The 10,012-nt window shown below is 45.6% G+C and overlaps 1 pseudogene; it reads left to right on the forward strand.

Moving 5' to 3' along the window:
- Nucleotides 1–2,709: 2,709 nt before the first annotated feature.
- On the forward strand, nucleotides 2,710–2,827 carry LOC126249990 (5S ribosomal RNA; annotated as a pseudogene).
- The last annotated feature ends 7,185 nt before the right edge of the window (nucleotides 2,828–10,012 follow it).

The following is a 10,012-nucleotide window of genomic DNA, read 5'->3' on the forward strand; positions in this document are numbered from 1 at the left end:
TCGCTCCAGTCTGTTCCCTAATCCATCTCACTGTACTCCTTCTCTCTAGTGATCGCATCGAGGAAGGTGACGAAGTGAGTGGAACATTGGACTCACATTCTGAAGGACGGCGATTCAAATCCCTATCCGGCCACTTTGGTTTTCCATGGTTCCCTAAACGGTTGAAGGAAAACGCCAAAATGATTACTTTGTCCGAATTCCTTCTCTATTCTTCTCCAGTCTGATTTTTCTTCCCGTCTCCGTGGCAGCGTGCTGTATAAGTTTAGATGTTACTAACGACGTGCCCCGGCTTTTTACGGGTGGTCTATAGCAGTAATAAATTATACAGGGTGTTCCATGAGGAATGGTCGGTATTCACGGATATGACAGGAACGATCATTCGAAGCAAAAACGTCTGGTAAACGTGGGCACTAAAATGGATACCCTAAGAGCTATGAGCACTTGTTCAGTAGAAGAGATGTGCTTCATGGTAGTGGAGGTGAATAAATATTCATAGCTCTTAAGATATGCATTGCATAGCCCATGTTTACCAGACTCTTTTACTTCGAATGATCGTCCCTGTCATATCCCTGCATACTGACTATGCTATTGGGACACACTGCATACACAACCCTTCTGGGTGAATCAGTGTATCTGTTCTTGAAATTCGTATCAAAATCCATACAGCAGTTCCTGAGATTAGGCTTCACATACAGACAGAAAACCAGGTGGGGGACTTCAGTTTAAAACATTTAGTGATTTCCAAGATTACAGAATGCATGCGAATTGCATGTAGCTTCTTTAAGGATTAATGACAATGCAGTGTCTGAAAACTGTGAGTGGAAAACGTCAATGGCTTCTGACTTTGAATGTAAAGCATTTCCTGTCGTTATCCATGTCATTCTGTAACCACATTTGTTAGAAATATTACCAAACTAAACTGTCCTCTGCGGTTTACTATTGCTAGCTTTGGACGATGGTAAAACGAAATCAGGTGTCCATGGAAACATTTTCGATAATTTCATACATTCCACACGCTGTTAACTGTTCGGAACTGGACTTTTTCCTGTTTCGAAAAGTACACACTCCTGTCGAGAAAAACAGGGCAGATGCATTGTGGTTCTAAGAAAAACAGGTGAGCATATTTTCTCGACCAGCCCAAAGCCCCAACTCGAACTACATCAGTCATCTCTGGCATGAACTGGTTGGTTGGTTGTTTCGGGGAAGGAGACCAGACCGCGAGGTCATCGGTCTCATTGGATTAGGGAAGGACGGGGAAGGAAGTCGGCCGTGCCCTTTGAAAGGAACCATCCCGGCATTTGCCTGGAGCGATTTAGGGAAATCACGGAAAACCTAAATCAGGATGGCCGGACGCGGGATTGAACCGTCGTCCTCCCGAATACGAGTCCAGTGTCTAACCACTGCGCCACCTCGCTCGGTCTCTGGCATGAACTAGTGTCGGTAGAGTGGCAGAGAATTTGGCTCGAAAAACCGACATCAAAGGTAAAAGTAGCTAAAGGAGGTCCAGCTCGCTGTTACACGGCTGGCGTCCTTAAACGTGCATGTCCGCAGATTTGTGGCTACGAAGTTTCGTTTCAGTAACGGATACGTCGTTCTTGCCATGTAGTCTTTCCCTGAACTGGCGCCGTTTCGCGCTCTGTGGATGAGGCGGTTAGCGCGTAAGGTAAAGACAAATGAGAGTCGGAAGTGGCCAGGGTCGGCCTCGCTACGCTGCTTTTGCAGTGTGCTGCGGTTATTCGTAAGCGCTACGTAGCCTCGAAACTCCTCAGGTTTCTTTACAAATCTGCAGCTGTTGCTGTAATATTATCTACTTGGCTGTGAGGAGTAACGTAGTTCACACATCAGAGTGAATAAAGAAACCACCGGCATTTGTCTTCTGATTAACCTGCAGAATGTGTAGCACTGTATCGGAAACTGCTCTGTATCCCTCCCCCTTTCTGCTAGTAAGCACGTATGGAATCACATTTTTAAATTGTAGTAAGTACTTGGCTTGTCTAAAAAAGTAGGATCAAAGATAGCTATAGCTTCAGTTTCTAGAAACCAGAGCCCCAGATTTGTTTGCAGCCTTATTAAGCTCTTCGGAAGGAGTCGTGTTACTGAACTATCCGCATCTGCCTGCTTCTCTCTGAGTCTGCCCAACTACTGTCTCTCCCCCCCCCCTCCCCTCCCAAAAAAAAACACCCTCAAGGACTGTGTTCAGTGGCACCCGACTTTAATATGTGCATTCTGAGGGGTTGTAGTGGTAGTGATTCATTTGTTATGGTCATTGGCCATCAGATGGCGCTCAGGTCAGTCGGCGTACACTCTGTTTTGACTCTGCTGGCAGTAACTGTGTTGAGTTTAAGGTGAACAGTGTTTGCAACATTCATTCTAGGGTGCAACAATGCCCCACGAATGGGTGTGTACTCAGCCTCCGCAGCTGTGTGGACATCTCATACGGCTGCCACGAGGAGGGCCTGGGTTCACTTCCACGTGTCCCCAAGGATTTTTCTTTCGTGGGAGGACTGGTACGGTGTGCACTCAGCCTCATGGTGCCAACTGAGAATCTACTTGACCGAGTAGCAGCAGCTCCACGGTCAGAAAAATCTGTAAAATGGCCGGGAGAGAGGTGTACTTACCACATGCCCCTCCATACCACATCCAATGACGTCGCAAGGCAGAGGATGACATGGAGGCCGCTCGACATCACTTAGGCCTTTTAGGCCTGAAGTCGACGGCCTTGCCGCAGTGGATACACCGGTTCCCGTGAGATCACCGAAGTTAAGCACTGTCGGGCGTGGCCGGCGCTTGGATGGGTGACCATCCAGGCCGCCATGCGCTGTTGCCATTTTTCGGGATGCATCCAGCCTGGTGATGCCAATTGAGGAGCTACTCGACCGAATAGTAGCAGCTTCGGTCAAGAATACCATCATAACGACCGGGAGATCGGTGTGCTGACCACACGCCCCTCCTATCCGCATCCTCAACTGGTCCGGATGGGCCACTTGTGGCCTGAAGAGGGAGTGCCTAAGCCTGAACGAGGAGCTCCTTTTTCTCGACATTGTAGACTTGACTACACTCTTTGAAATTTTGAAGGTAGTAGGCGTAAAATGTACGAACCGAATAATATTTACAACTTGTACCCAAAAGAAACTCCAGTTTCGAGAGTCGAAAGACATGAAAAGGTAACCATAGATTAGAAGGAAGTGGCACAGAGTTTTAGTCTGTCCCTGACGTTATTAAATCTGTACACTGAGCAAGCTGTAAAGGAAACTAATGAGAAATTTGGAAAGGGTATTAAATTTAAAGGAAAAGAAATAAAAATTTTGCAGAATGTTCATAACTTTTGTTTTATTTAAAAAGCTTTACGAGTATTCATTAAAAAATTTGGAGGCGTACTTTTCAGCACGCTGTCGTAATTCTGTCAGAGATGGCTAAGGACTTCGAACAGAGATTGAACGATGTGGATTGTATCTTGAAAAAAGATTGTGAGATGAACACCAGTTAGACTAAAATAAGGATAATGGAATGTAATCAAAGTAAATCAGACTATTATAAACGAACTGGAATCGTAAGTGAGGCGCTAAAAGTAGTATATGAATTCTATTATTTGGACAGCAAAATAACAAATGATGACGGAAGTAAAATGCAGGCTGGCAACAACAAGAAAAGCATTTCTGAAGACATAGAATATGAATTTAAGTGTTAGGAAGTCTTTTCTGAAGACATTTGTCTGGAGCGTAGCCGTTTATGAGAGTGAAATTTGGACAATAGGGAACTCAGACCAGAAGAGAATAGAAGCTTTTAAAAAGTAGTGTTGTAGGATAACGCTGAAGATTGGATGAGAGGGTCGAATAAGAAATGAAGAGGTACTACATCGAACTGGGGAAAAAAGGAATTTGTAGAATTACTAGGATAAAAGAAGGGACATCCTGAGGCATCAAGGAGCTGTCAGTTTAGTAATCAAAGGAATGTGAGGGTAAAAATTGTAGAGGGAGACCAAGGGTTGAATACAGTAGACAGGTTCAAATGTATGTTGGTCGCTGTCGTTATGCACAGATGAAGAGACTCGCATGGAGAGCTGCATCAAACCAGTCTTCGGACTCAAAACAACAACAACAACAACGACATAGGCTTTATGTCTCCACGGTGTAATTTTCACCGCACGAAATAGGTCTCTCACACAATCCTTAATCGATCAATTCGTCAGTACTGCGCGTCAGTCTCGGGCACTTAACAAGTTGGATTAAAGGCGTATATAGGGCAGATTCAAGGAAGAAGTGAATGATTCATCACAGGTTTTATTGCCCAGCGGGGGAGTACCTCAGAGAAAGTCAATAAAGTGCAGTAAGAGACAATATATGGAAGGCGTTGGGTACTGCGGGGAGCCTTAATAACAGTTTTCTGAGACCACATGTTCTAAAACGGCTAAGAAATAACTACTTCCTCCGACGTTATTCTCGCGTAACGACGACTACACAGACTTTATAGAAATTCTTGTTCTTACAAAAGGGCACTGACAGTCTCTTTTCCAGCGTAGCATCTGCGAATGGGGCAGGACGGGAGGGATGATACTGGTTCATTATGTTCTCTCCACCAGAGGAGTGTAGATGTAGTGGTCACCCATCAGATATACCACCGTCTTGTCTTCATGGCCTCTTGATAACGATACCTGTGGCAGCATTTTCCTCAGATGCACAGCTCTGTAGCTCCGTGTTCGTTTGAAGCGTCGTTTATCTAGGAGTGACACTGGATGGGATGCTCTCTCACAAGGAGCACATGAGAAAGATCACAGGTAAAATGAGGGCAAGGACTAACACCATCCATACCTCTTGGAGCTTCATAGTAAATACGTTTCGTACATCAGCAGTTGGGGGTGGCAGAATACTGTGTCCCTGTAACGATTGGTAGCGCGCATACCAACAAGGTTGATGTGGCGCTAAATAACACTATGCGCACAACAGTGGCACAATAAAATCCACCCCTCCTGCATGGTTGCCTTCCTTGAGCGACATACCACCACTGCACATACGGTGTAAAAATGCTATCCTTACCACAAGATTAACGATAACCTCAGTTACCCACATATAATAGCGCATCTGATCTAGATCGCAGAAGACTGAAATCAAGAAGACAAGCACTAGTCACTGCCAAAGAACTGATAAGCTCAAACTTTGACGTTCACAATGCCTGGAAACAAAAGCAGCAAGAGCACTTCCAACCATAATATCAAAATTTCTCGCTCAAAGAGAAGCCTCCTGATTTCAACCAATTACGCAAATTTAGGACGACATTAAATCGAATACATACTGACCATTGCAGAAGTGCCGATTCCCTCCATACATGAGGGAAGATACCATCTCCAAAATGTGATTGGGGAGCCGAAAAGGAAACAACCCGGTACACAGTGGAACAATGTCCAAATCGAGCCTTCAAAGGACCGTTCACAAATTTCCTTGCAGCAACAGATGAGACGATTGAGTATATCCGATGCTTGAATGTTAATTTGTAATCTAGTTTGGCACACAATATGTACATATGCGTACGAACTATGTTAACTTTCTTGTTGGTGCAGTCAAATGGTGATTCTTAGTGAAAATGTTTGCAGAAGTTTTTGTCAGAAACTTTCTATATGTTTGGGAAGCTGCTGAATCCACCGAAGTCTCGTCTGAAAATGGGTCAAAAACGGAAAAACTTCGAAAAATGGGACTATACTGGGGTTTTCGCGTATAACTTTGAAACAACGAAATTTTCGGCAACATACACTATTCATGAAAATAAAGAGGACAAAATTTCCCACAAAATAAGACTTAGTTAACTTTTTCGTCAGACCAACCGTATGGAATGTAGCGCATGTTGAAATTAGCATAATTTCCTGCTCCACCACCAAAACCACTCTCTTCATCCTTCAGCGTGGAATGGTGTTCTTTAGGCAAAATTAAAGGTTTCATCACTCCTACAAGTAAAAGGTGCTAAATTAACTTACGTAAATGACACAATAATTATGCTCTATTTGACATTTGATAATAATAACAATAATAATAATAATATATTACTGCCACAACAGTTTTGAAGAAATATCAAGAAAGCTTAATCCTCTTCGCTCTTCGTGCTCCATTGTCATTGCCTTCACTTGATTCGTCCGAAAATGACGATATGTATGGGTGAGTTACAGCTAAGTAAGAAAATACACTCCTGGAAATTGAAATAAGAACACCGTGAATTCATTGTCCCAGGAAGGGGAAACTTTATTGACACATTCCTGGGGTCAGATACATCACATGATCACACTGACAGAACCACAGGCACATAGACACAGGCAACAGAGCATGCACAATGTCGGCACTAGTACAGTGTATATCCACCTTTCGCAGCAATGCAGGCTGCTATTCTCCCATGGAGACGATCGTAGAGATGCTGGATGTAGTCCTGTGGAACGGCTTGCCATGCCATTTCCACCTGGCGCCTCAGTTGGACCAGCGTTCGTGCTGGACGTGCAGACCGCGTGAGACGACGCTTCATCCAGTCCCAAACATGCTCAATGGGGGACAGATCCGGAGATCTTGCTGGCCAGGGTAGTTGACTTACACCTTCTAGAGCACGTTGGGTGGCACGGGATACATGCGGACGTGCATTGTCCTGTTGGAACAGCAAGTTCCCTTGCCGGTCTAGGAATGGTAGAACGATGGGTTCGATGACGGTTTGGATGTACCGTGCACCATTCAGTGTCCCCTCGACGATCACCAGTGGTGTACGGCCAGTGTAGGAGATCGCTCCCCACACCATGATACCGGGTGTTGGCCCTGTGTGCCTCGGTCGTATGCAGTCCTGATTGTGGCGCTCACCTGCACGGCGCCAAACACGCATACGACCATCATTGGCACCAAGGCAGAAGCGACTCTCATCGCTGAAGACGACACGTCTCCATTCGTCCCTCCATTCACGCCTGTCGCGACACCACTGGAGGCGGGCTGCACGATGTTGGGGCGTGAGCGGAAGACGGCCTAACGGTGTGCGGGACCGTAGCCCAGCTTCATGGAGACGGTTGCGAATGGTCCTCGCCGATACCCCAGGAGCAACAGTGTCCCTAATTTGCTGGGAAGTGGCGGTGCGGTCCCCTACGGCACTGCGTAGTATCCTACGGTCTTGGCGTGCATCCGTGCGTCGCTGCGGTCCGGTCCCAGGTCGACGGGCACGTGCACCTTCCGCCGACCACTGGCGACAACATCGATGTACTGTGGAGACCTCACGCCCCACGTGTTGAGCAATTCGGCGGTACGTCCACCCGGCCTCCCGCATGCCCACTATACGCCCTCGCTCAAAGTCCGTCAACTGCACATACGGTTCACGTCCACGCTGTCGTGGCATGCTACCAGTGTTAAAGACTGCGATGGAGCTCCGTATGCCACGGCAAACTGGCTGACACTGACGGCGGCGGTGCACAAATGCTGCGCAGCTAGCGCCATTCGACGGCCAACACCGCGGTTCCTGGTGTGTCCGCTGTGCCGTGCGTGTGGTCATTGCTTGTACAGCCCTCTCGCAGTGTCCGGAGCAAGTATGGTGGGTCTGACACACCGGTGTCAATGTGTTCTTTTTTCCATTTCCAGGAGTGTATATGACTAATTTCAGTTCATGCCAGTTAATAGGTATATAATTATTTACCTATTTTTCACAATAGGGAAATTATAATAATAACAATGTATCGTTTCAAGCAGCCCTCGTTTCAGTCTCCTGTTCCTCTTTTACTTCCCGTACAGCTTGACTAAGTCTTGCAAACCGAGGTTGCTGTCACTCTCACAAACTGTAGAGCTGTTGATGCAGGGCTTCACGCAGTGGAGGCCTTGTTTTTCGGCAGCTGCAGGAATAGCTACGACAACCAATTTTGCTTTTACATGTGATATAGGTCAAAATGACATCGGGTATTGACGGTTCGGGCATAATGGTTGCAACCAAGCGATCCTTGGACCTCGTTCAACCCCATTCTTTGGAATTTTTGGTTTTGCCCAGCTACTGTTGGTGGCACACTTTGTGAATCTGCTGGCAAGCAGCATCCTCAGCTGATGCAAGAGAAGCCACGTTGGCTATTCTGAATGCCGATTTGATGTGGCTTCTGTATCTTAGGCGGTACAGAGATTCTACGCTTACACCACCCTACAACTGGATGACGAATCTTTTGTCACACTCTACTACGGCCTACTTGTCCGCGTTTTGACCTTTAGATATTCGTATGTTCTGTCGCAATTCAGGATTTTTCTTCAGTGTAAGGATGCGTTTCACTTTGCCCTGATTGTAAAGAGCAAAAGTAGTGTACAGCCACTGACTGCACGCAAAGAAAAAAGGATTTTCTCTCGATCTGGTGGCTAGTTCCCTGAGGAGCGTAAAAGTATTGTGGGATTTGTTTTCATCAGTAATATATTACTTTGTTGGGTGAAGCTTATTAGAATGACGAGAAGGTCAACGTCTTCCCCAACAACTACGACAGTTTAATGTGTGGTGGCCAAGTATAGTGCGGTACTGGTATCAAGTCAACAGCATCTTCCACAGCTTCCTTGTAAGCACTGCCTGATTTGGCCAATTTGCCCTTTAACATTGGTATTAAGCTATCTTTTTCTTTGAATTAGAGAGGAATTTTTCCTGAGCGGCACGTGCTACCATTGTTCCCTTAAAGATTATTTCTCTAGAGCTGTGGTTCTGGTGTCTCCTCGCTCACTCGTTCTCCTTGATGATGGTGCTCAGCTTGTCAGGGTAACTATCAGACTCTTTAACAGATCTTGAACTGTACTTCAACTGATTGCAGGAAAAGTAACTGTTATAAATGCATGAAAATGACTGGCCAGTGTGCCTTCATCAATGACATTGTCAAAATCGGCGGATTTTTTAGGAGTGAATGCCTTGTACCATGTTGATTTCACAACTTCCAGCGCAGGAGACCAACATAAAGGACCGGCTTCCCCCTTGTCAGGAGGGGAAGTCAGTGCTATCTTACATCTTACCTCTCCACCACGGCATGTATCAACTACCAACCACTTCAACATCATGGAATTCGGCACTGGATGTGCAACAAAGTGCTTTAAGTGCGTGGGAGGGCAGGTCCTGAGATGCCCTATCTCCTGAGCTTTTAATTGCGCTATCTTCAACATGCGCTACACGCCATACTGCTGGTCTGCGAAAGATGTCACTCAGATCTGTTTTGTGGGAAACGTTATCCTCTTAATTTTCATAAATAGTCAATTTTTCCGAAAATAGCGTCGTTTTCGAGTTACAGGTTAAAAACCGAAAAAGTCCCATTTTTCATGTTTTTCCATTTTTGATCCATTTCCGGGTCGAAAATTTGGTGGGAGTTTAAAATTAGGATTCATAACCCTCGAAAACATGTTGAAACTTGTCAAAAATTCTACAAAACTTTCCGCTATCTGGCCTTTTAAAAATGTTGAAATGTGTGTGAAATCTTATGGGACTTAACTGCTAAGGTCATCAGTCCCTAAGCTTACACACTACTTAACCTAAATTATCCTAAGGACAAACACACACACCCATGCCCGACGGAGTACTCAAACCTCCACCGGGACCAGCCGCACAGTCCATGACTGCAGCGCCTTAGACGGCTCGGCTAATACCGCGCGGCTATCTGGCCTTTCTGAGCACCATTTGACTGGACTATATCACAATAAACACTACACAATAACTAAATAAAGGTGAAGATAAAAAGTAGAAGTATACGTAATGGACCCACTCGCTGTCTTTTTCCCAAGTAGTAGATGGCACTGTAGCAAATGGCCTCAGTGATCTGATCGTTAATTGGCGGCCTGTTCAGAGGTACACTCGAAGTGCCATGCCTATCGAAATCGGCTCCTCATCACACCTGTCCGTCACTGATTGCTTGCACTAGAATCGGTTGATAGCTTAACCCACATTTTCTTCTTCTTAGGAAGGGATTTGTAGCACAGACGTTTGTTTGGTGTTTGCTCGTCAAAGTCACTTTCATCAAAATGTCGTCTACGCTAACGTTAAGGTCACGTCAAAAGCAACGAAT

The sequence above is a fragment of the Schistocerca nitens genome, chromosome 3 (genome assembly GCF_023898315.1).
Source record: "Schistocerca nitens isolate TAMUIC-IGC-003100 chromosome 3, iqSchNite1.1, whole genome shotgun sequence".
In the NCBI taxonomy this organism is placed as follows: domain Eukaryota; kingdom Metazoa; phylum Arthropoda; class Insecta; order Orthoptera; family Acrididae; genus Schistocerca; species Schistocerca nitens.